Source organism: Panthera tigris, chromosome A3, assembly GCF_018350195.1.
Source record: "Panthera tigris isolate Pti1 chromosome A3, P.tigris_Pti1_mat1.1, whole genome shotgun sequence".
NCBI lineage: Eukaryota > Metazoa > Chordata > Mammalia > Carnivora > Felidae > Panthera > Panthera tigris.
In genome coordinates, this window is record NC_056662.1 from 84,754,555 (window position 1) to 84,779,578 (window position 25,024).

The window sequence follows — 25,024 nt, forward strand, 5'->3', positions numbered from 1 at the left end:
TTGTGTACATACCCAGGCTGGATGTCTTAAAAAAAAAAACTACACAGAAGCTTCTGTATTCCAGAAGTGTGTCACTGAGAAGGGACAAAAGACCAAATGCATGAGAAACATTAAGAAAATGCCCATAAAACATCAGGAAGTTGAGATTAGAATAAATTTACAGATGAGACAAAATTTAGCAGACCTATTTCCTGGTGATTTTCAGCATATTGTTCAGGCAGTAGATTCTTTGGTTCAAACAAACTCTGTCCTGTCAGCCTTCTATCCAACCCTCACTGTCCAACAGAAATGCCACCTTCTCCTGGCAGCCTCCTGGGATCTTCAGAGTCAAAGTGCTCCTTCCCTGTCTTCCCAGCCACGGCCATCTGTCAAGCCTCCCTTGGATCCTGCTTCCTTTTCCCCTACACTGAGGACACTTGAGAATACCTCACCTTCTCACACTGGACACTTCAATGGGCTCTGTTTCACCCACACTCACACCCTTAGAAGAGCATCTTGCCCACAGTGGATGCTCAATGAAAAGCTCTTGAATTGGGGACGCCTGAGTGACTCAGTCTGTTAAGCATCTGATTCTTGGTTTCAGCTCAGGTCATGATCTCATGGTTCATGGGTTCAAGGGCCACATCAGGCTCTGCACTGACAGTGTGGAACCTGCTTGGGATTCTCTCTCTCTCTCCCTCTCTCCCGTCCCCCCTTTCAAAATAATTAAATAAACTTAAAAAAAGAAAAAAAAAAAAAAAGCTTTTGAAGTGATTGCCTATAATCACACCACAACATTGATAGCATCAACCAGATCAGGGACTGACAGAATCAAATACCTGTTGTGGCCCCATGTTTGGCTCCACCCTGAGCATGGTGGGTGGGGAACATCTGGAAGGACTTTGAAGAGAAACAGCCCACACACTTCCATTGCAAGATTTGTTACTATCTGTAGGAAAAAGCATGACATGAATCTGTTTCAACTTATGCAGGCATAGATCCTGGGTCAGTTTTAGGAAGCCACTAAAAGGGATGTATGTATCAATTGATTGGGAGTATTTATCAGGAGGGGATGAGGTGAGACTGGAGAATAAGCTCCAAAAGTTCAGCTTCACTGAGGACAAAAGTAAACCCTTGTTTTTCCTGCAGATGGGGGATTTTTCTATCTGAGGATAGGCAGCACAGAGTAATCCCCAGGAGAAAGGTTTCTGGAAGGGCCTGTCCCTTCTCAGAGGTTCCCAGGGCCAGCCTGTCACAATTAATAAAGAGGTGCACCCGATTACCTTAAGTACCACAGGCAGGCTGGTGAGGTTCCAGAGCCACAAACACAATAGGATCTGGAGAGAGAAACAAACCCCTTGCTGCCAAGCACCACCTGCCGTGTACCCGCACCCTTCAGGGCAGAGGCCAGTGTCTTTTCTGCCTAGCTCAGCTCTTTAAAATCCATCCAGCAATGTGAAAAATGCAGATCTGCTGGCATTTTCTAAAAGGAGTGGTTAGGAGGCACCCTGAGCTAGCCAGGAGGATTACTGCTTTCTCTCCTGTGACTCACTGGCTTTCTTGTCAGGAACCCGGCCCAGAAAAGAAGGAGAAGAGGACCTAGAAGTGGCCTATGTCCAGGAGTCAGTCTCTGAGGGCCCTAGGCTCCCCGCTATTCCCCAGCCCCTTTAACACACCAATTCTCAGTCCATCAAAGCCTGCTTTCAGGAGGGATCCCAAGAGCCATGTTTATGCCCTAAAGGCCATGGTTTCCCAAAAGGTATTCACATATATCAAAAAAGGAAAAGGGGGATGCCTGGGTGGCTCAGTCAGTTGAGTGTCAGACTCTTGATTTCAGCTCAGGTCATGATCTCACAGTGGTGAGACTGAGCTCCGTGTCGGGCTCCACACTAGGCGTGGAGCCTACTTAAGATTCTCTCTCTCCCTCTATCCTTCCCCCGCTCACATGCCCTCTCTCAAAAAATAAAAGAATTAAATTTTTTTTAAAAAGGAAAAGGGATGTTTTCCCCAAAATGGGTTTGGGAAATCCAAAGTTAAAAGATATTTATTTTCAGCGTGCCTGGTTGGCTCAGTTAGCAGAACATGCAACTCTTTAAAAATTTTTTTTTCAACGTTTTTTATTTATTTTTGGGACAGAGAGAGACAGAGCATGAACGGGGGAGGGGCAGAGAGAGAGGGAGACACAGAATCGGAAACAGGCTCCAGGCTCCGAGCCATCAGCCCAGAGCCTGACGCGGGGCTCGAACTCACGGACCGCGAGATCGTGACCTGGCTGAAGTCGGACGCTTAACCAACTGCGCCACCCAGGCGCCCCAGAACATGCAACTCTTGATCTCAGGGTTGTAAGTTTGAGCCCCACATTGGGTGTAAAGATTACTTCAAAACAAAATCTTTAAAAAAATAAAGATGTTTATTTTCTTGAGGACTTCTCAGAGCCTTTACAACCTAATGAGAACTGGGAAATTCCAACAATATGATACAGTATACCACATTTTCCCAACATGTTAAATCATTAACATGACTTAATCATAAAACACTTTACCCACAAGCATCTCCTAGAACTAGCAGAATTTAATTCAATTTATTGCTCTTCTACCTCAGCAGGTTCCCAAAGTGTGGTCCATGGACACACTTTCAAGGATCCATGAAGTCAAAACTATGTCTGTAATCACAGCAAGATGGTATTTGTCTTCACTGTGTTGACATGGACATTGATGGTACAAAAGCAGTGAAAGGGAGGGTAAGACTGATGGTGCCTTAGCATATATCAAGGCAGTGGCCTCAAACTGTGCTAGTCATTGTACCCCTTACTGTCACATACTCCCAAGAAAGAAAAAAGTTTTACTTAAGAATGTCCTTGATAAACATAGAAAAGCATTAATTGTACTAAAGCTCAACCAGGGAATATACATATATTAAATATATTGTGTAAATAAATGAGAAATATATGCAAGGCACTTCTGCATACTAAGTACAATGGATGCCTCTAGGAAATGTTCTTGTGCAACTGTTTGAGTTGCAAGCTGAATTGGTCTTTTTTTTTTTTTAATGGGACACCATTCTATTTGACTGACAGACAAACTATGGTTATACAGATTTGGGTATTTGGCAGACATTTTCTTGGAAATGAATGAAATGAGCATATCTCGACAAGGAAAACAACTGACAGCATTTGATGTCAATTATAAAATTTGAGGTTTCAAACAAAAATTAGAATTTTGGGAAACTTGTATTCACCACCATGAGTTTGACAGCTTAAAGACTCTTTTAATGAGCTTGATGGTGACATTAACAAATGTGCTATTTTGATATGATACAAAATGAAATATGTCAACATTTGGAAGATCTGAATAACTCAGTGAACTAATATTTTCAAAATAATTAATGCATGATGTTACAAAATCTTACATGGGTATAAAATCCATTCAAAGTGCAATTTAGACCAGTGTATTTAAATGTAACAGAGTATGAAATTTTCACTGCTCTGGTTTCAGATTCTATATGCAACCTCCTAGAAATTACCACTTGTCAAGATTTGTTGTAATGTCAAAGAAAATATCCATAAATATCTGAAATGACTATTTAAAATACTCCTCCCTTTTCTGGCTACATACTTCTACAAGTTGGATTTTCTTTACCCACTTCAACTAAAGTAACATACCACAACACATTAAATGCAGAGGCAGATGAGAATCCAGCTGCTCCTATTAAGCTAGACATCAAAGAAATTTGCAAAAGTATAAAACAATGCCATTCTGAGTCTCACTAGCAAGCATTTTTTTGTTTTGTTTTGTTTTGTTTTGGAAAGTATAGACTTTTTTTTCAATAAAAAAGTAATGTTTTCTTGTAATGGTTTTACTATTGATATTTTTTAATGAATTAATAAATATTTTAAACATTTCTCAATTTACGTTTTGTATCAGGGATATGCAAACTTTTCTGTAAAGGTACAAATAAACATGTTGGGCTCCATGGTTCATACAGTCTCTGCTGCAACTAATCAACTCTACTGTTATAGCATTGAAGCCACATAGACAACATATAAATAAATGGGCTTGGCTTTGTTCCAATAGCATTTTATTTACAAAAAAAAAAAAAAAAAAAAAAGTCATGGGCTACGGGCACCTGGGTGGCTCAGCCGGTTAAGCATCCGACTTCGGCTCAGGTCATGATCTTGCAGTCCGTGAGTTCAAACCCCACATCAGGCTCTGTGCTGACAACTCGGAGCCTGGAGCCTGCTTTGGATTCTGTGTCTCCCTCTCTCTGACCCTCCCCCGTTCATGCTCTGTCTCTCTCTGTCTCAAAAATAAATAAACGTTAAAAAAAAGTCATGGGCTAGATGTGGCCCATGCACCATAGTCTGCTGACCCCTATATTTTATGATAAATATCAATAGATACGACCGACTTAAAAGCTCTTTCGGGTTCTCACTAATTTATAAGTGTAAAGGGACCCCACAACCAAAAAGATTGAAAAATGCTGTTCTACCTGAAGTATGATCACTTTATCATCTTCAAAAGGAATTTCAGACACAGAGAAAGAGGAGATATGTTCGGGTGGGAGCGCTTCATCCTGGGGTCATCAGCCTGCTCCGGTTCCCTGTGGGGATGGATCCCGTAAGCAATAAAAGGCTTGGGAAGGCGAGATTCTGACTGAACACAATTGCACTCCACAGTGGCATTTCCAGTCACCTCTGGAATCTACTTCATCTAGAAAAAGACTCAGTTTTTGGCCACTGTGGGGCCACTGCCACTGCCATGAGCCTATCCAAATGGACAAATAAACAAAATCAATAAAATCCCATCTTCACAAAGACAAAAGTCACACAATGCCAAAGTGCATCAGCAGGACAACCTCCGACCAGCAAACAGTAAACAGCAAGGGGTTCTCTTGCACTCGGCCCCCTGGCGAGACGGGACTACATGGGGGTGAGGGTACCGATCCTCACACAAGCAAAACCCGTCAAACCTAGATAGCATACAGAAGATCCCTGACTGCTCGGTGCATGCCAGTTATACAAGACTCAATAGGCTTGGCAAAAGGCTGGCTCCTCAGCCCTCAGCTTTTACTGTATATTTTAATGCAGGAACTGAGTCACACCTGCAAATCTTATGACAAATGATGTTTTATTAACTTTGAAGAGTGCCAACTCATTTCCTGGGTTCCAAGCCAACCTGACATAATAGAGTCCTTTCAACAACCCAAAAAGTTGGTATAATGTCCAAAATATTTCAAGGAATGAACACTTCTTAATTTGTTAATAAGTTCTGTGTCAGTCAGCTCTAATAGGATAAAAGCCTATCATTAGAGACCCAAAGCAAACTCACAGCACCTGCCATCACCTTATTGCCTGCTGGACCTTTTTTCTTTGACTGGTTTTTTTTTTTCCTTCTAGCAATGCTTTGTGTGACAAGAAGAGTTTTCTGGTGCCTTTCACACAGTTGGCTCTCCTGTCCACTGATCTTCTGGGTATTTTTAGTTCACTCCCTTGATGATTTTATTGGATCAACATATCAAGCTGTGAGGTTGTGCAACATGGAATGTCAACACAAACAGACACATCTAGAATAGCAGTGTTCCCTCTCCGCCACTAGAGAGCATCCCCACCCCCATCAACACAGACACACACACATCTGCCTTTCCTCAGTCACAAAGCTATCCAATTGGGCCCTTCTCTTCACAATTCTGTTTTCGCCTCACTGACTGGCAAAACTCAGGCGTTCCAGCGTTGTCCTTGCTCTTAAAAGGGACACGATCACTAGAGAAGCAAGGCAAACACTAACTACACACATGCAAAGAAATGACAGTCCACCTCTTAAGGGATAGACAAAGTGAATTGTCTGCTTACACTGGATAAAAGTAAGACAAGTCTGCATAGTCTTTAAAGATAGAGAAAAGTGCCTTCTTAGAGCAGAGAGCGTGCAGTGTGGCACCTCAAGTCATGAGGATACAGTGTGTTTGTGGGGCTGGGACAAGAAAGAAGGGAACTGAGACCTGTGCAAGAGATCTGAAGTGCATTTGAACTTGAGCAAGGGAATATAGCTCCTCCCTAAGTGGAGGGGGAGCTTTGTGGAGTCAGAATGTGGTGTCAAGGAAAACTGAGCCCTGGATCATGGAGGAAGAAGGTCCAAAGTCCAGCATGTTTGATGAGACAAGGAGGAGACATCACTAAGGTTCCAGCAAAAGCAGGAATTTACACCCTCAGTTGACCAGGAAATCTAGGATTTTCAGGTTGAGAGGACAGAATCCACAGGCCATAACACTAATCTACTGTGAGGTAATAGCCTAATCTACACTTTTTTGGGTTAACCAGGACAGACTACTTGGCCTTTTTGAACCCGTTTTCTCATTTATAAAATGGGATAATAATAGTACCTTATCAGCTCTGGCTGCCAGAACAAAATGCCATAGACAAGGTGGCTTAAACAGAAGTGTAGTTTCTCACAATTCTGGAAGCGGGGAGTTCAGGATCAGGATGCCAGAATGGTCAGGTTCTGGGGAAGGCCTTCTTCCTGACTTGTAAATGGCCACTTCTTCACGGTGTTCTCAAATGGAGGAGAGACAGCATGTGAACACAGGTCTTTTCCTATCTTATAAGGACACTAATCTCACTATGGGGGCTCCATCCTCATGGCCTCTCTCCTTTAAACCTCATCACCTCCTCCTAAAGGCCCATATCCAAAACTATCACGTGGGGGTGGGTCATGCTAGGATGCAACAGAAAGTTACTCAAATAAGAGGACTGAAAGCGATCAGCAGAAGCAAGGAGGGGAAGGGACAAAAGTAGGGAAAGAATGTGTCTTGTTTTGTGGAAGCAACACTTCTAGCCAAGAGTCACCCAAGTAAGTGTTTTACCTAATAACCCCTTGCTAGGTGTGTCTCACCTGACAGCTCTTTACATGAGTCAGTTTGAGCTGAATTGGAGCTGAAGACCTATGCAGAAGCTCCCCTCAGTTGTCCGAAGTTACTTTTAGCTCATTATAATGCTAAGATCTCCTCCTATGGGCAGAGCTTTCCACCATGTTTGGAACATATGATGTATGCACCACCAAGCTGACACACTAGGCATGCATAATTGAACCAAAGTGCCTAAGCAAGCTCCCTGCCCCCACCTCTAATACACTGCACAAAAGCTGCCTGTACTAACCCCATAGGGAGACAGCACTTTACGAGTTATCTTCCCATCTCTTTACTTGTAACAAGTAACAAAAAGTTCTTTGGTTTCACCATTTCCTTGGGTTGTGTTCAATTTGATGCACCCCAAGCAGCAAACCCCTTGAGTCTGGTTATAGACTCAACATACAAATTTGGAGGAGACACAAACATTCAGTGTACAGCAAATACCTACCACAGAGAGCTGTGATGATTCAGTGAAGTTTACACACATAGGGCTAATTTAGCACAGTGCCCGGCACATCACTGGAACTCATTAAAGATGACCATTTTTCTTATTCTTATTTGTTTTAGGGAGTTAGCAGAGGAAATATTTCCACAAGCCAGCACCACTGTTCACCCAGAGTTGTGTTTGACAGGCAGTTGCGATGGCATTTCAACAAATGAATCTGTTGCCTTTTACTGGAAGGTAGCCAGGCCTTGCTCTCTGGTCCCAGGAACCCACATTCCCCATGTCCATGTCACAGGTGCTACACAGAGGTCAGAATTACTGGGAGAGGCAGTCTTCCACATGGCCTGGTATCAGCGCCTCCTTGGCAACCAGGTAAAAACAAGGACCGTCCCGGAGTGTAAGAATCTAGGCAACTAAAAGGCAACTGACAGAATGGGATAAGATATTTGCAAACAACGTATCAGATAAAGGGTTAGTATCCAAAATCTATAAAGAACTTATCAAACTCAACACCCAAAAAACAAATAATCCAGTGAAGAAATGGGCAAAAGACATGAACAGACACTTCTCCAAAGAAGACATCCAGATGGCCAACTGACACATGAAAGAATGCTCAACATCACTCATCATCAGGGAAATAAAATCAAAACCACAATGAGATACCACCTTATACCTGTCAGAATGGCTAACATTAACAACTCAGGCAACAACAGATGTTGGCAGGGATGTGGAGAAGGAGGATCTCTTTTGCATTGCTGCTGGGAATGCAAGCTGGTGCAGCCACTCTGGAAAACAGTATGGAGGTTCCTCAAAAAATGAAAAATAGAACTACCCCGACGACCCAGCAATTACACTACTAGGTATTTATCCAAGGGATACAGGAATGCTATTCCGAAGGGACACATGCACCCCAATGTTTATAGCAGCACTATCAACAATAGCCAAAGTATGGAAACAGCCCAAATGTCCATCGATGGATGAATGGATAAAGAAGATGTGGTACATATATATATAATGGAGTATTACTTAGCAATCAAAAAGAATGAAATCTTGCCATTTGCAAGATGTGGATGGAACTAGAGGGTATTATGCTAAGTGAAATTAGTCAGAGAAAGACAAATATCATATGACTTCACTCATATGAGGACTTTAAGACACAGAACAGATGAACATAAGGGAAGGGAAACAAAAATAATACAAAAACAGGGAGGGGAACAAAACATAAGAGACTCTTAAATATGGAGAACAAACAGAGGGTTACTGGAGGGGGTGTGGGAGGGGGGATGGGCTAAATGGGTAAGAGGCATTAAGGAATCTACTCCTGAAATCATTGTTGCACTATATGCTAACTAATTGGGATGTGAATTTAAAAAAAAATTAAAAATAAAATAAAATAATAAAAAGTGAAATGAAATGAAAATTAAATTAAATGAAATTAAAATAAATTAAATTAAATTAAAAAAAGAATCTAGGCAGGAGTCTGTGACTAGATGGTGAGACATCCTCACTTTGTCTTTTCCCCCATAACGTGGACCAGTGGTTCTCAAACTTGAGTGTAAACCAGAATCCCCTGGAGAACGTGTTAAAACACAGATTGCTGAGTCCCACCTCCAGAGTTTATGAATCAGCAGGTATGGGATGGGCCAGAGAATCTGCATTTCTAACTAGTTTCTAGACGATGGTGACGCTGCTGGTTTTGGAACTACACTTTTGAGAATCACTGATGTAGACTGTGAAACAGAAGCTCCAGCAGTTTATTTCCCATGACAGTCCAATAATTTTAATAAAAGGCTGACATTCCAGTAACTCCTACGCTTCCCCCCAAGATTCCAAATTGAGGATAAAGTCAGCCACTGTGATTTTCAACACCAGAAAAGGTGGCATCACTTTGAAAAGTAGAAGTGAGGGGCGCCTGGGTGGCTCAGTCAGTTGGGCGTCCGACTTCGGCTCAGGTCATGATCTCGCGGTCCGTGAGTTTGAGCCCTGCATCGGGCTCTGTGCTGACAGCTCAGAGCCTGGAGCCTGCTTTGGGCTCTGTGTCGCCTTCTCTCACTGCCTCTCTGCCTCTCTGCCTCTCATGCTCTCTCTCTGTCTCTCTCAAAAATAAATAAACATTAAAAAAATTCTTTAAAAAAAAAGAAAAGTAGAAGTGATCTGCCGTTATATTTTAAGCAAGAAAAAAGTAAAGCTCAGACAAGTTTAGAATATGTTCCCAGGGTGTATAAGAGGAATTGTCAAGCTTTTGAAAACTAGAATTTGAATGGCAGGAGGGGTTGGAATTCTAAACTATCAACTAGATGATAATCTATCCCTTTTTCCCCAGCATTTTCTCTGACTTTGGACAGTCTTATCTTATCTCTGACACCTGGTGTGAAAACAAAGTATGTCAAACACTTGTTCAATTCCCACCCTTATGTTGCTCTAGGAAATAATTTGACTGACTCTTGTTTGTGCAAAAAATTCTTGGCTTCCTGTCTCTGGTTTTGAATTTCTCACTGCACCAAACTGGAAGCACAGCAGGTGAAAACATCAAATGCTTTTTATCCACCTGCACAACACTGGAGGCAATCCTCAGGGAATTCCTGCTGCTCACTGTATTTCCAGATCTTTGCCTGTCCACCCAGGCTTGCCCTGGGGTACAAGTTTATTGGGCCTCTCCTAGTCAATACATTTCTCTGAAATATATCAAGCCATGCTCACCTACTTCTTAGACACCCCAAGCACTTAATCTTTACTTGTTCTTTATGAGAGAGTAGGCTGTTGCCACAGCTATGCTTGACAGTGGTTTGTTCCCTTCCTTTCCCAGGGAGGTTTGAAATCACAGACTTGAACACAAAGGCATAACTATACAGCATAAAAGGCTTTTTACTCAGTTTAAAACTTGGATTTTTCAACCCAGGACTCAGGTCTTCATGGAGTCCCTCTTTTTGAAGAAACTCAGTGGCATCTTCCCACGTTCCATCAGGACACTAGCTAGCCATCACCCTCTCTAAAGACATTAGCTTCTGTCAAACTAAGCACCACCACCAGTGAACCCTCATTACCATAAAAGAATTCTTCTAATATATTTCTTTTAGTCTTATTTTATGGGGCAGAGGTAACTCCAAAACAAAAGGTAACTTTGAAGGTTTTTTTCAGGTCATCTTCACTCTGCGTTTTCCTTCCGGTTGGGTGCTCAGAAAGCCTTCAAGTACCCCAAACAAACTTGCCATATTCCACCCATATGCACTTGATCTAACTCAGTTGTTCTCAACTGGGGGAAACTCTGGCCCCCAGGGACATTTGGCAATGTTCAAAGACATTTTTGGTTGTTCCAATCGCGGTGAGGGATACTCCTGACATCTAGTGGATAGAAACCAAGGATGCTACTAAACATCCTACAAAGCTGAAAACAGCCCCACAACAAAGTATTGCCCAGCTCCAAATGTCAATATTGCCAAACTGGAGAAACCCTGATAAGTGACTCCCCAGAGGGAATGGACAACCCTGCTCCCAAAGACTTAGTTCCTATGAACAGGAGGGTAACGGACAGAATCTCTGGCTAAATTTCCAAACTAGAGAAAGCCCCTAGAACAGCAGTGATTCTTCACATTCACATGAAAAGAATGAGAATTTGAAGTTATGGCATCATCCTTGGAAGATGGGTATGTTAAGTTAGGTCCTCCCAGAAGAAAAAAGTACAAGAGGTTCATTTAGGAGGTAATCCCAGGAAAACTCAGTAGGGGAGTAGAGAAGTAAGATAGGAAGAGGGGGAAGTCATTAGAGGGTGTTGTCATCAAGCAAGTTACCAGTGTGGACAACAGAAGCTTAATCCTACCGGAGAATGCTGGGAAGACCTAGAACACTGTCTTTAGTTATCCCAACTGAGAGCCAAGGAAGTGGTGCCATTTACTAACACATCTTGTCAGTCACGGTTGAGGGCTCCCAAGGGCAACTGATTCCTCAGCACTTGTAGCTGGCCCAAACACAATTTGCTCTCAAGCAAAATCCTCACTCAAAGACTCTCAGGTGCTGACAGTTGAAAGTCAGGCTGGTTGGTGCACGAAACTGGTAGGCGCATGAAACTGGTAGGTGCATGAAACTGGTTGGTGCATGAAAGTGGTTAAGGATGCATCTTCTACAGTGGGATTGCTGGGTGTGCTCGTTTTATACCTCGTATTTCTCTCATGTTTGGGCATTTACAATGAGCATTTATTACCTCAGTAGCAAGAAGAAAACACTTGAAACCTACAATGCCAGACGGAAATGCAAAAAGCATAATTAAAACATAGGAGTAAACACAGCTTTTGATACTAGTTAAGCTCTCCAATTTAAAACTAAGAACAAGGCATTTCAAAACCATACTTTACCCAACATGAGATAGAGGTGATCTAACTTGCAGTGTTGGTAGCACCGTCACTGTAGATCTGCCATCTCAAAGCTGCCATGCCACAAAGCTCTGACTGCATAAAGCTCCCGGACTGGACAGGATGAGGAAGCCAAGGCAGAGGTCATGGTTTCCTAAACTTCATGCCCGGGCTTGGATTACCTGTCTATAAAATTTGAAAATTCAAACTTGTAAAAAGTATTGCCCGAGCTTCAATTTTAAAAAAAATCTATTAACAAAGTAACTCAAGCAGAGACAAGAATGTTACAGGAAAATTAACTGATTTCAGTCAACGTTGGAGAATTAAAGCTCCCATTCCATTTGACAAGATCTCACTTTCCAAAGTTTGGTGTTTTATCAATTCATATACAACATAACTAGGAACTCTAAGCCTTATCAACCATCAAATATTTTGTCACCTTTTTTTTTGCATTATTTTTTTAATGCCCAAGAGTCTAAACCTCCACTAATACTCATAAAAGAAACTGAACTTGTTTCAACTGTATTAACTAATACAAGATGAACTAATTTAAATTATAATAGTATTCAGAAAAATGCAATATTAGTCTGGGATTAATTGTAGCATTTCTCCTATCAAAAGAAAGTTATCAATTATTCTAAACTTAATAAAAACAGTTTAAACAAAATCTTCAGATTTGAAAAGTACCTCAGAAAATAATTGTTATTGATGTATATATTCATTTATTTGATACTTAGCTCCAATTTAAAAGATCAATCATGAATCTGTGGGAAGGATAAAGTGTGGAGATTTTTGTGATGCCAGATAAGGAGGATATTAGTAAAGCCCAAAACAATACACAAACGCACACACACACTTTTGTCTTTTTAAATTAATGAACATATTTGAGACATTTTCATTCAGCATAAAATATATATCATTTTAACTAGAAACACCCATCTTTTTGAAATACTAAATATTCAATAATTAATGAAAAATGAGGAGGTTCTTAAAAAGTAGAACATGAATAGATTATTTCTATAGTATCAACTCAAGAACTTAAAATTCAGCTATGTCACTGCGGAGTAAAAAGCACATTCCAATAAAAATAAGTCTGAGAGGACAGTTCTTCTGCTTTTGCTTATTCCCAACACCAGGTATGTCAGTCACCTCATCCAAGAGTCTATGGATAAACATTCCCTTAAAGAGTCCTTTAAGCTAAAACTTAAAGAAGGCAAGATACAACTTCTTGAGAGTGGCTAAAACTCACATTCTAGACTGTGAAGGACAAACATTTTTCTGTGGCTAACCCAGAGCGCAATGTACAGAGCAAACGCACAGTTCTGATATCTGCTTCCTCCTCCTACCACTGTGGTCAAGACCTCAAGTCTTCAGCCTGACCCTTTCTGGACCTGTCATCTCCTTAGGTGTGTCTCATGATCATGACATTTTTCTCCTATGTCATTGCTGCACTGAAATTTCTGTTTATTTGTTGAAGGCATCTTACAAATGGGTGATCATTTCAAAACTTCTTTTGGACACTGTACTCAAGGTGGTGCAGGGAAGTGATATTTTCATTCACCACCCTACTCCATAAAGAAAGCAATGGTAAAGTGTAAAGACAGAAAAACAAAAGTATAAACTTGGGCTCAAAAGCCAGAAAAAAGTCTCTGTGGACCAGAAAAGAATACAAATGCTAAACAGTGAACTGGGCTGAAGCTGCAGACTTACTGGGGTCATGTCAAAAGTATGTAGCAGACCACCTGCAAAGGCTCCCACTGGCCAAAGATGGAACAACTGCAACATCAATTAGAATAATACCTACAAAAACTGAAACCCAGTAAAACTGAAAACTCCAGAGTTGATAATGATACCTTTTTTTAAATTTATTTATTTTGAGAGAGACAGAGAGCATGCAAGCAGGGAAGGAACAGAGAGAGAGGAAGAGAGAGACAATCCCAAGCAGGCTCCATGCTGTCAGCACAAAGACCAATGTGGGGCTCAAACCCAAGATCCGTGAGATCATGACCTGAGCCAAAATCAAGAGTTGGAAGCTTAACCGACTGAGCCACCCAGGTGCTCCAATAATGATATTTTTTAAAGAATTAGTTGCCTCTTGAAAATTCTAGAGAATCAGGACACTTGGGTGGCTCAGTCAGTTGAGCGTCTGGCTTCAACGTTTAAGCCCCACATTGGGGTCACTGTCAGCCTGTCATCACAGAGCCCACTTCAGATCCTCTGTCTCCCTCTCTCTGCCCCTCCCCGACTTGAGCTCTCTCAAAAATAAACATTAAAAGAAGGGAGCTAACATGGCGGAGAAGTAGGGGATCCAAAGTTCCCTTGTCTCTCAAACACAGCAGTGTTGAGGGCAAAGGACTCTGAACTCCGAGAGTCCGGGTGGCAAAGTGACAGAGACACCCCCAGGGACCTACCGGGACAATGTGATGGGCCATAGGTGCGTGATTGCGAACGGGGAGAGATAAAATGGGCAGCAGAGGAACGGAGGGGAGGGATCCCCTTCTGCAGGAAGACAAAGGGAAGAGAAAGAGAGGATGGGGAAGCGTAGGACTCTATCTGGACAAGAGAAAAACCACAGACTGGGACGGAGAAATATCCAATCTCTAACTGTGGGGCTTTCTCTGCACTGGGGCCAGCTGCCCTGTTCACACACCTGGGGAGGAGGGGAGCCGGTCCCAGGCTCAGTAACTAGTTCAGAGGCGCAGTCTGCAGTGAGAGAAAGTAATCCCCTCCCTGGAGTGCTGTGGGAAGAAAGTATATGGCCATTCAAAGGACAAAGACCCTGCCTGTGCCCACCAGCCAGAAAACATATATTGGGTGGCAAAGAGTGGGAACCTTAAAGACATCGGGGTTTAAGTCCCAGCTAGCTCCAGGGAGACAAAGGATTCGCAGAGTGGGACAAACCACGGGAGGCACTGTGCAGTGGCACAGGGTGGCTTTTCCCCGGAATCAGGGTGCACGGAGTGGGACTCTTTAAGACATCGGGGTTTAAATCCCAGCCAAGTGCTAGGGAGGCACGGGAGTCAGTGGAGCAGGACAAACCACCTCATTTGTGCCGCTACCACGGTGAGGATGGCTTGAACAGAGTGGTTTGGGGCACCTGATCCGTGGAGGAGAGACTGGGGGGTCGCCATCTATCTCCCCATCACCAACAAGGTGGGGCTTCGGGGAATGGACAGCAGGCCCACACGGGAGGCAGAACCGCGTACACTGAACCACGCCTCTCTGCACCTGGTAACTGCACATCTACTGGAGCAGTACTGACGCTGACAAACCAGACAGCCCCTCCTCCAGACCAGGGCTGTTGCACTGCCTGGTTTAATTCTTGGATAATTCTTATTATACATATTCTATATATATAACATAGAATATAGAATTATATATATAATATATATATAGAAAGAACATATGTATATATAGAAGAATATACACATGCATATGTATGTATACTTATATACATATATAACACATATATATACATATACAACACACACATATATATGTATATAAAACACATGTATATACATACATAATCTTCCTTCCTTTTCTCCTTATCTCCTCCCTCCTCTAGTCTGGTTACTCTGGTTGTTGGTTTGTTTAAGCAGAAATATTTAATCTATTCTCTTTATACATGATGTACACCTCCTTCTTTATTTTCCTTTCTCCCTCTGAATTAAGCCATATAGTTTCTGTCTGGTCAATTTTATTTTCTTTTCCTTTTCCCCCGCCTCCTTCTTTATTTTCCTTACTCTCTCTGGATTAAGTCGTATAGTTTCTTCGGTCATTTTTATTCTCTTTTCTTTTACCCCTGCCCCTGTCATTTCTCTCTTTGTATGGGAGAAGACCTCTTCCATCAGCACCGCCTCCACCCTGTTGGCTACTTGTATCTGGTGTTTCTGGGTTTTTTTTGTTTTGGGGGCTTTTTTTGTGTGTTTGTTTTTATTTTTTGTTTGTTTTCCTTTCCAGGCCTACTTCAACAAACAAATCAAAGCCCACCTGGTGGAGGGTCCAAAACATCACTACAAGTAGGGAGATAAAGTAACCAAAGTCACAACAACAAACAGCAAGTAGCACACTCCAAAAAACACCTCCTGAAGGGCCAGGCCCTGGACAGTGTATGACCCCTCTTTAGTATAGTAGTGCTCACAGGTGCAGGGCACATACATAACAAGCTTTTAAAACACATAGGGACAGAAAACTAGCCAAATGACAAAACGAAGAATTCTCCTCAAAAGAAATTCTAGAAGAAATGACAGCTAAAGAATTGATCAAAACAGATATAAATAATATAACTGGACAAGAATTTAGAAAAATAATCATAAGATTAATCACTGGGCTTGAAAAAAGCGTAGAAGACAGCAGAAGATCTATTGCTGCAGAGATTAAGGAACTAAAAAATAGCCATGATGAATTTAAACATGCTGTAAATGAGGGGCAAAATAAATTAGAGGCCGTGACAGTGAGGACTGAAGAGACAGAGGGAAGAACAGGTGAAATAGAAGATAAAATTATAGAAAAAGATGAAGCTGAGAAAAAGAAAGACAAAAAAATTCTGGACCATGAGGGGAGAATTAGAGAACTAAGTGATTCAATGAAACTGAATAATATCCGTATCACAGGAGTTCCAGAAGAAGAGAGAGAGAAAGGGGCAGAAGGTGTACTTGAACAAATCATAGCTGAGAACTTCCCCAATCTTGGGAAGGAAACAGATATTGAAATCCAGGAGGCACAAAGAACTCCCTTGAGATGTAACTTGAATCGATCAATCTCCTACATGACATATCATAGTGAAACTGGCAAAATACAAAGATAAAGAGAGAATTCTGAAAGCAGCTAGGGACCAACAGGCCTTAACCTACAAGGGTAGACACATAAAGGTAGTAGCAGACCTATCTACTGAAACTTGGCAGGCCAGAAAGGAGTGGCAGGATATTTTCAATGTGCTGAATAGGAAAAATATGCAGCCAAGAATCTTTTATCCAGTAAGCCTGTCATTCAGAATAGGAGGAGAAATAAAGGTTTTCCCAAACAAATAAAAACTGAAGGAATTCATCACCACTAAACCAGCCCTACAAGAGATCCTAAGGCGGACTCTGTGAGTGAAATGTTGCAAGGACCACAAAGGACCAGAGACATCACAAGCATGAAATCTACAGATAACACAATGACTCTAAACCCATATCTTTCAACAATAACACTGAATGTAAATAGACTAAATGCTCTAGTCAAAAGACACAGGGTATCAGAGTGGATAAAAAAACAAGACCTATCTATTTGCTGTCTACAAGAAACCCATTTTAGACCTGAGTACACCTTCAGATTGGAAGTGAGGGGAAGGAGAACCAACTATCATGCTACTGGAAGTCAAAAGAAAGCTGGAGTAGCCATTCTTATATCAGACAAACCAGATTTTAAACTAAAGGCTGCAACAAGAGATTATATCATAATTATGGAGTCTATCCATCAAGAAGAGCTAACAATTACAAATGCTTATACACTAAATTTGAAAGCACCAAAACATATAAAACAATTAATCACAAACATAAGCAATCTTATTGGTAAGAATGTGGGAATCTCAGGGGGCTTTAATACTCCACTTACCGCAATGGACAGATCATCCAGACAGAAAATCAATAAAGAAACAATGACCCTGAATGATACACTGGACCAGAAGGACTTGACTGATATATTCAGAACTTTTCAACCTAAAGCAGCAGGATACACATTCTTCTCGAGTGCACACAGAACATTCTCCAAGATAGACCACATACTGGGTCGCAAAACAGCCCTCAATAAATATAAAAGAATTAATATCAAACCATGCACATTTTCAGACCACAACACTATGAAACCTGAAATCAACCACAGGAAAAAGTTGGAAAACCTGCAAATGCATGGAGGTTAAAGAACATCCTACTAAAGAATGAATGGATCAACCAGACAATTAAAGAAGAAATTTAAAAATATATGGAAACAAATTAAAATGAAAACACAACAGTCCAAACCCTTTGGGATGCAGCGAAGGCAGTCATGAAAGGAAAATATATTGCAATCCAGGCCTATCTCAAGAAACAAGAAAAATCCCAAATACAAAATCTAACAGCACACCTAAAGGAACTAGAAACAGAACAACAAAGAAACCCCAGGGCCAGCAGAAGAAGAGAAATAATAAAGTTCAGAGCAAAAAATAAACAATATAGAATCCAAAAAAAAACAAACAAACAGGAGAACAGATCAATGAAACTAAGAGCTGGTTTTTTGAAAAAATAAACAAAATTGTAAATCCCTAGCCAGACTTCTCAAAGCGAAAAGACCCAAATAGAAAAAATCATGAATGAAAATGGATTTATCACAGCCAATCCCTAGAAATACAAACAATTACCAGAGAATACTATGAAAAATTATGTGCCAACAAATGGGACAACCTGGAAGAATTGGACAAATTCCTAGACACCCACACACTACCAAAACTCAAACAGGAAGAAATAGAAAATTTGAACAGACCCATAACTAGTGAAGAAATTGAATCAGTTATCAAAAATTTCCCAACAAATAAGAGTTCTGGGCCAGATGGCTTCCCAGGGGAATTCTATCAGACATTTAAAGCAGAGCTAATACCTATCCTTCTCAAGCTGTTTCAAAAAATAGAAACAGAAGGAAACTTCCAGACTCATTCTATGAAGCCAGCATTACCTTGATTCCCAAACCAGAGACCTCACAAAAAAGGAGAACTGCAGCCCCATATCCCTGATGAAAATTGATGCAAAAATTCTCAACAAGATACTAGCAAATCAAATTCAACAGCATATAAAAAGAATTATTCACCATGATCAAGTGGGATTCATTTCTGGGCTGCAGGACTGGTTCAATATTTGCAAATCAATCAATGTGATACATCACATTAATAAAATAAAGGATAAGAACCATATGATCCTGTCAATAGATGGAGAAAAAGCATTTGACAACATACAGAATCCTTTCTTAATAAAAACCCTCAAGAAAGTCAGGATAGAAAGAACATACCTAAACATCATAAAAGCCATATGAAAAGGCCACAAGTAATATCATCCTCAATGGGGAAAAACAGAGCTTTCCCCCTAAGATCAGGAACATGACAGGGATGTCTACTCTCACCACTGTTGTTTAACATAGTATTGGAAGTCCTAGCATCAGCAATCAGCAATCAGATAATAAAATGAAATAAAAGTCATCCAAATTGTCAAAGAAGTCAAAAGTTCACTTTTCACAGACAACATGATACTCTACATGGAAAACCCGAAAGACTCCACCAAAAGGCTGCTAGAACTAATATATGAATTCAGCAAAGTTTCAAGGTACAAAATCAATGTACAGAAATCAGCTGCATTTCTATACACCAATAATGAAGCAACAGAAAAAGAAATCAAGAAATTGATCCCATTTACAATTGCACCAAGAACCATAAAATACCTAGGAATTAACCTAACCAACGATATAAAATATCTGTATGTTGAAAACCACAGAAAACTTATGAAGGAAGTTGAAGAACACACAAAGAAATGAAAAAACATTCCATGCTCATGGATTAGAAGTATAAATATTGTTAAAATGTCAATACTACCCAAAGCAATCTACACATTCAATGCAATACCAATCAAAACAGCACCAGAATTCTTCTCAAAGCCAGAACAAACAATTCTAAAATTTGTATGGAACCTCAAAAGACCCGAATAGTCAAAGTAATATTGAAGAAGAAAACCAAAGTGGGAGGCATCACAATCCCAGACTTTAGCCTCTACTAAAAAGCCGTAATCATGAAGACAGTATGGTATTGGCACAAAAACAGACACATAGAACAATGGAATAAAATAGAGAACCCAGAATCGGACCCACTATGTATGGCCAACTAATCTTTGACAAAACAGGAAAGAGTATCCAATGGAAAAAAGACAGTCTTTTTAGCAAATGGTGCTGGAAGAACTGGACAGCAACATGCAGAATGAAACTATACCACTTTCTTACACCATACACAAAAATAAACTCCAAATGATGAAAGACCTAAATGTGAGACAGGAAACCATCAAAACCCTAGGGGACAAAGCAAGCCAACAACCTCTTTGATCTCAGCCGCAGTAATTTCTTGCTCAACACATCTCCAAAGGCAAGGGAATTAAAAGCAAAAATGAACTATTGGGACCTCATCGAGATAAAAATCTTCTGCACCACAAAGGAAACAATCAACAAAACTAAAAGGCAACCAACAGAATGGGAAAAGATATTTGCAAGTGACATATCGGATAAAGGGTTAGTATCCAAAATCTTTATAGATCCAAAATCTATAAAGAACTTACTAAACTCAACACCCAAAAACAAATAATCCAGTGAAGAAATGGGCAGAAGACATGAATAGACACTTTTCCAAAGAAGACATCCAGACGGCCAATAGACAAATGAAAAGATGCTCAACGTCACTCATCAGGGAAATACAAATCAAAACCACACTGAGGTACGACCTCACACCAGTCAGAGTGGCTAAAACTAACAACTCAAGCAACTACAGATGCTGGTGAGGATGTGGAAAAACAAGAACCCTCTTGCACTGTTGGTGGGAATGCAAACTGGTACAGTCGCCCTGGAAAAGTGTGGAGGTTCCTCAAAAAATTTAAAATAGAACTACCCTGCAACCCAGCAATTGCACTACTAGGAATTTATCTGAAGGATACAGGAGTGTGATTCATAGGGACACATGTACCCCAATGTTTATAGCAGCGCTTTCAATGTTAGCCAAATTATGCAAAGAGCCTAAATGTCCATCAACTGATGAATGGATAAAGAAGATGTGGTTTATATATATAATGGAATACTACTTGGCAATGAGAAAGAATGAAATCATGCCACTTGCAGCAACGTGGATGGAACCGGAAGGTATTATGCTGAGTGAAATAAGTCAGAGAAAGACAGATATCATATGTTTTCACTTATACGTGGATCTTGAGAAACTTAATAGAAGACCATGGGGGAAGGGAAGGGGTAAAAAATAGTTACAAACAGAGAGGGAGGGGGGCAAACCATAAGAGACTCTTAAATACAGAGAACAATCTGAGGGTTGACGGGGGGCGGGGGGTGAATGTGTGATGGGCATTAAGGAGGGCACTTGTTGGGATGAGCACTGGGTGTTGTATGTAAGTGATGAACCATGGGAATCTACCCCAAAAACCAAGGGCACACTTTACACACTGCATGTTAGCCAATTTGACAATAAATTATATTTAAAAATAATAATAAAAATAAACATAAAAAAAGAAAATTCTAGAGGATCAATTTATTATTCTAAAGGCTGAAAAACTAAGGAAAGGAATCAAGCATTTCTTCTGCCTTTCCTGTACAAACTATACATCAGGGTAACAATAGTTGATAAGAAAATCCCTCTTTAGGAAAGGAGTTCCACCTAATAAATAAGAAATAATAAAATTAGAATATCACCATTTGTAACCCCTAATGAAATCATGTATGTGGGAAGTTACCAACAATGGCTGCTAAAACCAGTAGGTGAACAAGTGATCAATCTTAATATCATGAAAATAGAAACAGATATCATGTGTCTTCTCCAGGGTGCCATAGGAAATACATACACCACCATCTATTAAGTGTTCTTATGAAAAATAAAGTCAAAGCCCAATCTCATCAAGCCCCGTCTAGATCTATTACTATTTTACAGAGGAACATATTAAACCACATCATGGAGAAAAAGAGAAACTGTACATCAATTTCTTGATAAATTCTAAGAAACCAAGAAGAGATATTTGAAAACTTCCTATATATTTGATGATTTTGAGAAGCGGCATCCATTTTTTTTTTACCTATGATAACTATAAGATGGTTATGCCTTAAAAAGACTTACATTAGGTATTTACAGATGATATGATACCATGTCTAATTTTACTTCAAGATAATCCATCGCAAGAGAAAGAGGGGGGTAATAGAGGAAATAAAGCAGACCATATGCTGAGAATTGCAGAAGCTATTTCACTAGCTGATAGTATGGAGAAGGAAGTGGGGAGACCGCTTGGACACTGAATGGGATTTCTTTGATGGTCAGTGTGGTTCAGCATCAGCATCACCTGCCACCTTGTTAGAAATGCTGAATCTCAGGGGTGCCTGAGTGGCTCAGTTGGTTAAGCGTCCGACTTCAGCTCAGGTCACGATCTCGCGGTCTGTGAGTTTGAGCCCCGTGTCGGGCTCTGGGCTGATGGCTCAGAGCCTGGTGCCTGCTTCTGATTCTGTGTCTCCCTCTCTCTCTGCCCCTCCCCTGTTCATGCTCTGTCTCTCTCTGTCTCAAAAATAAACATTAAAAAAAAATTTTTTTTTTTAAAAGAAATGCTGAATCTCAGCCACATGCCAGACCTCCTCAATCAGAAACCTCATTGAACAATGTCCCTTGATAATTTGTGTGCACAGTAAAGTTTGAGAAGCACTTTTGTAGATCACTTTGAAGAGAATTATTCTCTTCCAATCCATGAACTGCTATACTTCTCCATTTTTTTAAGTCTACCTAATGGCTCTCAGTGATTTTTTTTATAGTTTCCTGAAGAGAAGCTGTACTATGCAGCTGAGGCTACCATAAAGAAATACCACAGACTGGCTGGCTTAACAGAAATTTATGTTTTCACAGTTCTGGAGGTTAGAAGTCCAAGATCAAGGTGTAGTCAACTCGGTTCTTGGTAAGACTCTCTTCTGGCTTACAGACAAACACTGTCCTCACATAGCCTCTACTCTGAGAAAGAGCAGGGACAGCAAGCAGCAAGAGAGCTCTCTGGTGTCTCTTCTTGTAAGGACACTAATCCTATTGGATCAGGGCCCCACCCATATGACTTCATTTAACTTTAATTATTTCCTTAGAGGTCCTATCTCCAAATACAATCACAGGGAGTGGGAGAAGGGAGGGATAGATGCTAGGATTTCAATATGAATGGCGAGGGAGGAGGGAGAGGACACAAACATTCAGTCCATAAAAGGACTTGCACCAAGCTTTTTGCATTTGTTCCTAAAAATAACAAAATTTAAGTGATTTATGAAGTAGAATAATTTACTTGTAGACTCTTTTAAATTTTCTAATTTTACTTATCTTCAAATAAAGGCAGTTTTCTTATTTTTCAGTCCTTATACCTTTTACTTTTTTCTTACCTTTTTCCCCAAAATCAACAGGAAAGTGTAATGTTTGCAGCAGGATGTTAGTAATCACCCTTTTCAGAATGAGGATGTTCCCATCTATCCCTAGTTTACCCACAAATTTTATCATGAATGAATGCTGAATTTCATCAAATGCTTATTTTGCATCTATTGAGATGATCTATGATAATGTCCCCCTTTCCATTCCTAGCACTGGTTATCTGTACCTTACCTATTGTTTCCTTAGTCTTTATTGCTAGAGATTTTATTAATTTTATTAATTTTTGCCTTCACTGACTTTCTCTATTGTACCTTTGTTTCCTATTTCATAGATTTCTACTCTTCACTCCCTTTTTTTTCCCCTTCATCTCTGGATATAATTTGCTCCTTTTTCCAGCTTCTTGAGGTAAAAGTTTAGATTATGGGCTCAGATTTTCTTCTTTTTTAATATACACATGTTAAGGATATGTTTCCTTCTATGTATTATGTTAGCTGCATTTCATACATTATATCACATCTTCATTCAATTCAGAATATTTTCTGATCTTTATTATGATTTTTTCTTTGGCCCACAGATTACTTAGAAGTATAATTCTTAATTTTCAAATATATGGGAAATTTCTAGTAATCTTTCTCTAGTTAATTATCTAGTTACCCCTTTCAAGTTTATGTTGTGACCAGAGAATTTACTGAAATTTGCTTAATGGTCTATAGTCAATTTAAAAAAGAATGTTGCATGTGGGTTTGAAAAGAATTCTATAGATATTCAGTGAAGTATTCTATATGTCAATTAGGTCAGGTTTATTAACTGTTACTCAAAATTCCCACACCTTTATAATTTTTCTGTTTATTCTATGTTAATGGCATGTTAACATCAATAACTAAGAGAGTTTCTCTACTACTTTTAGTTTCTATCAGTGCTTTATATATTTGATATATTTGATACTATATTATTACATACAAAACAAGAATTGTTATATCTTTCTGGTACATCAAAACTTTATCATCCTTTTAACTTTTCTGTATCCTTATGTTTTAGATCTCCTGAAATTTTTATACAATTGATAATTTTAGTCCATGTATATTTGATGTAATGACTAATTCTTTTAGATTAAGTCTACTATCTTACTAAATACTCTTGACTTGTCCTACTCATTCCGTGGTTCTTTTTTTCTTCTTTCCTATCTTTCAGATTTGATTTTTCTAAATATTTTTTTATTATTCCAACTTTTTGCCCATTAGTTCAGAAGTTATATAGTCTTTAGTAGTGACTCTACATAGCAAGCTGCATCCTTTGACTTAACAAAAATCTGATACTAATTACTGCTTTTACCCTTTGATAGACAAAATACCATGTATCTCCCCTTAACAAGGTATGTGCCATTTTGTCATGTATTTTACGTGGTTTTATTTATTTATTTACTTAAAACCCACAAGACATTTTATAAGTGTCTTGTGCAATTAATAATTGCTTTAGAATTACCAATATACTTTCTTTTGGGAGCGAAGGTCTTCATTCTTCCCAAACTTTCATCTGAATTTTCTTCTGTCTAAAGAAAACCTTTTAGAATTTTTGTGTGAATCTGCTGACAAATTCTCTAAATTTAGTTCTTGCCTAAAATTTCTTTATCTTTATTCTTGGATTATCTTTTCAACAGGCTTAGATTTCTAGATTGGTAATGGTCTTTTTTCACCACTTTAAAATATGATTCTATTGTCTTCTGGTTTCCATCATTTTCTATCAGTTGTCAGTTCAATTGCTTCTTTGAAGGCAGTCTATCTTTTTTAAATCTGGCTTGCTTGCTTTCTTTTTTTTTTTTTTTTTTACCTTTTGTTTCAGTAATATTACTAGAATGTGCCTTTCTTTATATTACCTTGTTTCAGATTTGTAAGCCATTCTTTATGGGTTGATGAATTTCATCAGCTATGGAAAATTCTTACATCTAGTTTACTCAGATTTGCTTCTACTCCATTCTCTTTCTTCTCTCTTTATGGAACTATAATCACACATAAGTTAGAGCTTTTCACTTCATCTTCCATATCTTCTGTCCTCTATTCTCATTTTCCATTCTTTTCGTTTCTACGAATTTCACTCTGGAGATTGTCTTTAATCCATCAGGCAGCTCACTAATTCTCTCATCAGCTGTGTCAATCTGCTGTCACACTCAACTACTGAGATCTTCCAATTTTCATCATTAAATTTTCTGCT

General features: G+C 39.7%; 1 protein-coding gene across 14 annotated transcripts in view; it reads right to left on the reverse strand.

Annotated features, from left to right (window-relative positions):
• Positions 1 to 25,024, reverse strand: part of LOC102969177 (E3 ubiquitin-protein ligase RNF113A-like) — a 504,616-nt gene that overhangs the window by 472,138 nt on the left and 7,454 nt on the right. For 13 of the 14 annotated variants that reach the window (XR_006215776.1, XR_006215777.1, XM_042981571.1 and 10 more), the window contains exon 2: positions 11,674 to 11,856. The gene's annotated coding sequence lies outside the window, so the exon portion shown is untranslated. Of the gene's footprint in view, positions 1 to 11,673; positions 11,857 to 13,380; positions 13,409 to 25,024 lie in introns of those variants that run through there. The other variant, XM_042981573.1, reaches the window with a different exon arrangement.